This window comes from Phyllostomus discolor, chromosome 5 (assembly GCF_004126475.2).
Source record: "Phyllostomus discolor isolate MPI-MPIP mPhyDis1 chromosome 5, mPhyDis1.pri.v3, whole genome shotgun sequence".
Taxonomy (NCBI): domain Eukaryota; kingdom Metazoa; phylum Chordata; class Mammalia; order Chiroptera; family Phyllostomidae; genus Phyllostomus; species Phyllostomus discolor.
The window spans coordinates 109963942-109971814 of record NC_040907.2 but is presented as its reverse complement, the minus strand read 5'-3'; the positions used below and the strand labels follow the sequence as shown (position 1 = coordinate 109971814).

Genomic DNA, 7873 nt, shown 5'->3' with positions numbered 1-7873 from the left:
AGGACACCTCAACTGATATAGCACTCTATGTTCATTATATTTCAGTAAGACTATGGAAAAGGTAATTGCATGCATACAACTATGCCACAACCCCTGACATACACGCCCCACACAAACATGAACTATATACACACCGTACATTCTCATACTACCACTTCGTGCAGACACACATCACACATGCACAAAGACACCACTTTCACTTACACTGTATTTACACCATACACGTTCAGAGCACTCACACCACACTTAAACATACTGAGACCACATATACTCTCACCACATAACCATAAACACAGGGCACAAAACCCATACTCATACACCCCCACACATGCACCCTTGGTCTAGAATAGTGATAGCAGTTCTTACCTTTTACACAAACAAAGTAAGTCTCCTTTCCCATAACATCTAAACAGGAATTTTCTATGAGCTGGAAGAGAGAGGTGTTGGCAGGGTGAGGGAAAAGTGAATGTGGGTCATGATGAGAATCTCCTCCATTCTCCTCTCACATTAAGCCCATACTCACCGAGTTAACAAAGTCATCCATGGAGTTGTAATCCTTTGACTCATACATTTTGTTATAACCTTCTATAATCTGTATCAGCTGAAAGAAAGTAGAGATGGTTGGAGCCCAGCCACATGTTGGGACAAAGCAGGTCTCCATCACAAGAAGCAGTCTGTAGCCTCAGGCCCTGTTAGACTCCAAGGACCAGACACCCTGGTGTCTGCCACCAGCCCAGCCTCTGGGAGTGGAAAGCCCTTCCACCCACACCTCAGGTATGTACATTTTATACAACACTTGTTATTCATTTCTGCGGTTGTTATCTGTTGTCCAAACATTTGGGCAGGTTTAGAGAAATACAATTTGGGCAACCCTTTGAAAGGGTTGAGAGCTGCCTTTGAAAGTGTTCCCCAAATGGGCTTGTGTGTGGCCTTTGTTACCTGTTCAGAGTTACCTGTTTTCGGCTATAACCTTTTAAACCCACGTTGTAAATCTTGGCCCCCATTTTCCGAGCCTTGTGAGCCTAAGAGAAGAAAGGCTTTGCATATAAATCACCAAAATACATGGAGCAAAGAGCTAGGAATGATGGAGTGGACTCACCTCATTCGCAGTTTCATAAATTGTCTTTGGCGACAATTTTCCAGCTGTGAGAGTGATAATCAGGCTGGCAGCCTTATTGTCTGCAGGAGAAGCAGAGAGGGCCTGGTCAATAAAGACACCTGCAGTGACCTTCTGCAGGCTGCCAGCACCAGAGCGCTCCACCCCACACTTCCTTCTTTTGGGGAGAGTTCCCCAGACCACTCAAGTGCCATCCAAGCTTCCGAAGGACTTTGCTCTTGACCTCAGAAGGAGAAAATGCCTCATTCCCAGGGCCCACTTTACAGATAGAGAGACTGAGTCCAGCTCTGAGTCCTACTGAACTCTCATTATTACCAGATGGTGCAGCCTTTGCCCTGAAAGGCAACCCCAGCTATTTGAGTGGACAAGCAAAACCCTTTCAGATGAGCAAAGGGAGGAGAATCCAGACCCCACTGAGTGGAAGGCTGGGTTCCCACTCCAGACCATGCCTGCAGGCATACCTGCTGGCATCAGTGGGCCCAGTGGTTCAGACTCACAAGGTCAGAGACACTTGGGCAGCAGCACACTTTGCACCCAGCTCATTGTCATTCCCCACAAGGTCCACGTATCCTTTCTGACCACAACTTTGACTCTACAGTCTAGATGAAGATGGTTCTGGGCTGAACACAGTGTTTTCCTTTGTCAGAGACACTGTCATGGGACAAGTCAACCAAAGGGAAAAAGCTGAACAAACAGGAGTTAGAACCAGAACTGTGGCAGAGACACAAGTGTGGTGGGCAAGGGGAATCCAGCTCTTTTTTCTGTAAACTGAATCCTGTGTGCCCTGGGTCCCCTGGATTTTCCTTTCTCTTTTTCATGCAGCCCAACTGTAGGTCAAGCACCTCATATTTAATGAGAACCAAGAATGCACACACATGATCCCAGCTAGTTCTGAGAATCATCACTGGGATGGTTTCTATTCTCACTGCAAAGAGGAGGAGCCTGCAGCACAAAGAGGGCAAGCAACTTGCTCCAATGTCAGCACTAGGGAGTGGCCAAGGTGGGCCTTCATCCAGACTGCACTGGGACCCCTGCCTGGCTCTGCCCTGGACATGACAATGATGAAGTCGGTAGTCAGCTCACCTCTGGAGTACACTTGTTGAAGCTGCTCATTTACCTGAAACAAAGTGAAGGAATGTTGGGGGAGAGTAGTGAGATCATCCCAAAATACTTTAGACTTGACAGAACACGGTAAATAGAGCTCTAGTAGTCTACCTTTTTCATTCCTTCCTGCATGTTTATGTCTCCTGAAGGCACTATATTCTGAAGTTTGGTAAGACCTTTCCGTATTGTATTTCTGGAAAATAATTTTAAAAGAGGGTTGAAGTGGAAAAATGAGTTGACAGTTGTAAAACAGTCCTCAAGCTATCCTGGTGCCATTCAACACTGTGAAGACCTGCTGGGATAGGAGAGGACACATTCAAAGAGCCCTTTCATGGCCCTTCTGCCCTGTGTCTTTGAAATGCCAGGCCTTGTCCAGGCCTTCTCTGGCTCTCATCTTATGATCACTGGGTGGGCTGGGGGAAGACACTTTGCTGGTTCCAGGGGTATGGCCTGGCTCTTTCTGAGCACATTTCTATTTCAGTCACACCAAAACATCAGGGGACTGCCCCAAAGGCCCTGCCTTGACCATCCATGGTCAGAGTTGGGAGCATCCATGGACATGCAGTATGGATCCCAAACCTACAAAGTGACTGAAAGTATGGAAGCTCCTAAGGGGTCCATCAAGTGGGCAAATTCTCCAACAGGTAAGGCTGAGTTTGGAAAAGGTTATTTTGCTAATCCCCTGCCTTTCCATACTTCCCTGCTATACACCTTGAAGGAGACGGGTCCTTCCAAGCCCCTCTGCTTTCTGGATGTGTGTTACAGGAAGTAGCTGAGCTGCTTAATTTGAGGGCTAGGGTTCCTGGCCTTCACGTGATCCTGAAGAACAAGACCAAATCTGGGGAAGTGGCCTGAATGCTATCCATGCAGGTGGAAGAGCAGTCATCTGCAGGCTGCCTCGTGTATGTGGCCTGTCAGCCGCTGTTAAAGCAGAGAGCACAGCTGAAACTGGGATATGACAGGTGGGGGTTTCCATTCAGACTAAGCCAATGTGACAGTGATGACCTGACACAACAGGCGAAGCTATGCCTGGCCCATGAAGGCTGGTGCCTCACTGCAGGCAGAAGAGATGCTGCCCTGGGTGCAACCTGGCCCAGCCAAGGAGGTGAGGAGGGCTAGGATTCACGGCCAGTGGAGGTGTAACCAGGCCCCCGTATCCCACCACAGACACCCTCCCCTACCTACATCACATTTTGGAACATTTTGTTTTGTCAATGGCACCTCAAATATGCTGGAACTGTCTGCCCTTGCCAGCACCAAGTCCCCAGGATTAATTTTTTTCTGAGCTGGCTTTCCCTTGAGCTGCCCAAGCAGTTGTCTTCCTTTCCATCCTGAGCCACTCTTCCACTAGAGGCCCAAACCCATCCCCTCAGCCACTCTCTCTGCCACCCCCAGAGTCCCTCCCCATGGACTTGTTCTCATCCACCTCAGGCACACTCAGATCTCTTACTCCTAAACACAAACCACACACTGACACAAAACCATGCCTTCCCTACCCCTTGTTGAGCGTCTCCAGTCCCCTCCCCATGTCTCCTCAGAGCCAGAGAGTGGGTGTGGTCTCCATGCACTGGCACCATCACACCCTCCCCTGCAGCCTGGCTGTCTCTAAGTCACTCTGCTGCTCTTGATTCTGTCCAAGTCCTGGACAGCAACTTTGGCTGGACAGCCACATATCCTGGGATGCATCTTGTCCTAAGTGTCCTTAACCCTCTTTGGTTAAGAGGGTGCTTCGCCACTCTGAACTGGGTTCCAGTCTTTTGTGTCCATGAGAATTTTAACCTCCAGCTACTCAGAAGCTCCATAACTTCCCGCTGTCAGGCCTTGGGCACACCGACGGGCCTCCCTACAGCCACCTAGGATGGAGGCATGTCATGCCTTCCTACAGCTCCCAGCCCAGCCTGGTCTTCACAACCCCACTCATGGGCTCCTGCCTCAGACACACCATGGGACCAAGCTCCCCTCCACTGAAGCCTGTTTCTTCAATGCAAAAAATCACTTCCTGTCTGAATCTGACTCTATCTCTTCCCACCCTCCCTGGGCCAGGGCAAGAGTGACACACCACAGCAGGTGCCAAACACAAGTGAGTATTTGTAAAAGACCCATACATCTGCCCTGCCAGATCCCAGGAGTCCTCACAGCCAGTCTATTCTAAGGAAGGACAGAGGGCTGAGGGAGGGATTCTGGACAGGTGCAAGACAGGGCTTAGGTGGTCTAGAAGCACAGGGGTTGGCCAGTGAAGCCAGGTCCAGAGGGGCTTGGGGAACAGGATCAGCGGGTCAGGGTGGGCACTGGGTGAAGCCCATCCCAGCACAACCTGCACACCAGAATGTCCCCCACAGCCATCTTGGGGAACCCCTCATTGCCTGCCTCTCCCTTTGGCCTGGCCCACTGGGCCTGCCTTGTGGAATTAAGCAGCACTTACCTGTCTGAGGTGAGCGTCATGAGGGTTTGGCCATGTGTGGAGTAGGTGACAAAGGACATCCGCAGTTTGGGGCTGAGGAGAAAGCACTCCTTGTTAGAAGCAATAAACAGAGTCTCAAATTCATGTTAATGAGCAACTAGAGAGTGGTGCATGACAACTAATTTGCCTCTGACCACAACTCCTCCACTTTGGGACCCATTTCCCAAATCCCAAAGTTCCTATATATTTAGTGAAGATTCTAAGGTTGTGGAGATGTGAGTATTTCTGGAAGACTGTGCCAGGATGGCTTCCTACCCTAGCCTTTTACTCCCAACACCCTCAAAGTCTCTCACTGTCATCCACACACACAGACATGCACAGTACATGTACAAGGAGGTAGATACCTAGTTCTCCTGCAAAAGGGCCTGCCAAATGCTCTCTTTTCTGTAAAATTCTTTGGGCCTTCACAGCCCTTCCCTCCTCTCCTGTCTTCCCCTCTCTTTCTCATCCCCCAAAGTTATTCTTATTCTTCACAGCTATTCATTACTTGCCTGCCTGTCCTCTCCCTGACCACCATCTTTATTATTATCCTTTATCTAAAAGTCTACCCTGAATTCCTAGTTCTGCTTGATACTGCTCATGGCTCTTGTTTCAATTAATTTTAACCACTATTATCAGACTTACTTTTATGGAGCAAAACCTTGATTTTTTTTTCATTCTGCAGTTTTTCAGAAAGTTTCAAAAAATTTTATTGAATTTATTGTGGTGACATTGGTTAATAAAATTATACACACTTCAAGTGTACAATACCATAAAATACATCATCTGAATATTATATTGTGTATTCACCACCCCAAGTCAGCACAACCTTGATAATTTTATACCCGATCAAAATCATCTGTAGCTCGCTATAGCCCAGAGCAGAAACTCCCTTGGCCTGGCACTATGAACCTATGACTTTGTCCTAAATTATCTGGCTGACCTTCTTCTCCCAGCCCTCCTCTGAGTTGACCCTACTCTCCAGCCAAACAGACCAAACAGTCTTCTTTCTGCAGAAAGTCTCTTAGTGGGTTTTGTTACCCAGAATCTTCCCATTCTCAAGAACTAGTTCAAATTTCCACTTCCTTTGTGAAGTCACCCTTGGTTTTTCTAGGAATCTTGCTTTTTCCTCTACATTGCCGTGTAAGTTTGCCTTTTTCCTTTTAGGCAGCACTGTTTAACCATGCGTTTGCCTGTCATTACTGGTTTGCTAGCTTCCTAATCTGTGCAGTCCTTACGGGAAGATTGTGTCCCTTGTACCATGGTATGACCTCCAAGAAGGAGACAGTGTGACCTGTCCTTCTTTCCTGCTTCAGAACACTGTCCTGGGCTCTGTGCCTGCTGACTCAGGGGACTCCCAGGCCCAATGAGTCAAACTGCTGTGTACTCTGCCTGGAAGAGAAAATAGCAGTCGTACTTTGTGTATTTCTTCACCATTTCATTCACATATGTGTAAATCTCCTTCCAGTTGTTTTCCATATTCTCTGACCTGAAAACAGAGGAGATCTGAGTTAGAGGGATGATATGAATCCATGAGTGGGCAGATATCTGCCTCTCAACCTTCCAGCCAGCCCTCTAGTAACCTCCTTTTTGGCTCAAGTAGCTGATGCCAGGCACATACCCTCAGTCACCCCACTATGTCACCTTGTGGTGACTTTCATCAATGTGTGTTGTGGGAAGGGTGATCTATCACACCTGTGTGCTTGGGGATGAGGGACTGACTTTTGGTGGCAAACCTGGACGGTTGGTCCTGTTAGTTGGTACTGTTTGAAAAAGAATGAGGGAGGATGCATTGGCTGGAAAATGCACTCTGATTCTGATATATTGGCTTTCCTGGTACCCCACTCACTGACACCCCAACAGGGTTGGTGGCCTGAGGTCAGGGAGGATTGTTATGAGACAATTTTATTTTCCTTCTTTCTTATGAGCCCACAAGGCTGAGCCACTCTGAACATGAAAGGCCTTTCCCAGCACTGTTACCAGTGAAGGACCAACAACAGGGTTGACTGGGCCGTCTTGATGTCGTCATGACCCAACGAGGATGAAAAGCCACAAGGTTATCCAGTCTCTAGTCCCTAATTTCAGCTCCTCAATCCCATCGCTCACACTTTAGTCTTTGAATGGAGAGTGAGGAAGATGAAGGGTGTAGGAGTCATGATCCTCTCTGTCCAGGTAGGAAGCACTTACATGTGCCCTGACTGCCCAGGGTTCAAAGGTCTGTACAATCCCACATCACTGGGTGTTGACAAATTTCCAGATTAAGGAAGGCAAATATGAGGCTCACTGACTAAAGACTTTTGAAGGTTCTGCAGATCACAAAGGGTGAAACTGAGGCTACTACCCTGGCCTGGGCTCTTTCCCTGTAACTTTTGGCTCAGACATTTCATATAATATGTCAGTCAGAGGAACCCACCAGGAAGCTATTCCTCTCACCTCCAGTGATCACCATGCCCATAAATATTTTAATGTCATGTTTATATGTGGGATTCCCACTTACCCTCAAGCATCCTCCTCCTCTATAGTATTCATTCTGCCCTCTCTAGGCTGCATCTAAAACTGTCACAGAGGGTGATGAGATGAAGGAAAGGTATTCTAACAGTATCAGGATTATCATTTCTGGAGTATCAATATATCATGGACTTTACATACAAGACTTGCAATGCCCAAACAACTGTATGATATTGGCATTATTTCTACTTTTACAGATAAGAACAATGAAGCTGTAACAGGTCCAGGATTTTGTCAAAATTTCCATGGCTATCATGGGTATAAATTTTGATGTAGTTGCAAAACCCTTGGTCTACCAAGGTCACTTGGTGGCACTGTGTCCAACACTGCTGGGTGGCAAAGCACTAGACTTTGTGAACATGACTACAACACTGACTTTCTGTCAGAAGTTACATGCAAGGCAATGCTTTTCCTAACTATTGGGAACATTTCCCACCCTCTTTTGCATTACTCCTCTCCTTTTTTTCTCCCTGAGTGAAGAGGGTTTTCCAGAGAAGATGTACAGAAAACAAGAGTCTTCAACCTACATCTATTCTGGGAAAGTTTACAGTTTTCATGATTTTGAAGGAAGGTGTAGATTCCGTAACAGAGAAGAGCAAAAGTTCTCATGGGCAGTGGAAAATATCACAGGGACCTGAGATTCCCAGAAAAGAGGCAATATGGGATAGAGCAATCACATGGCCTCTGGCAAGAAGAGCTCCAAA

At 47.3% G+C, this 7873-nt stretch overlaps 1 long non-coding RNA gene across 1 annotated transcript; it reads right to left on the bottom strand.

Moving 5' to 3' along the window:
• Positions 1 to 2335: 2335 nt before the first annotated feature.
• LOC118500464 lies at positions 2336 to 6692 on the bottom strand. Its single transcript, XR_004903023.1, has 3 exons — positions 6079 to 6692; positions 4644 to 4715; positions 2336 to 2414 (listed from the first exon to the last, which is right to left on the bottom strand). It is a non-coding gene; the product is annotated as an uncharacterized LOC118500464 (long non-coding RNA).
• Between the last annotated feature and the right edge of the window lie 1181 nt (positions 6693 to 7873).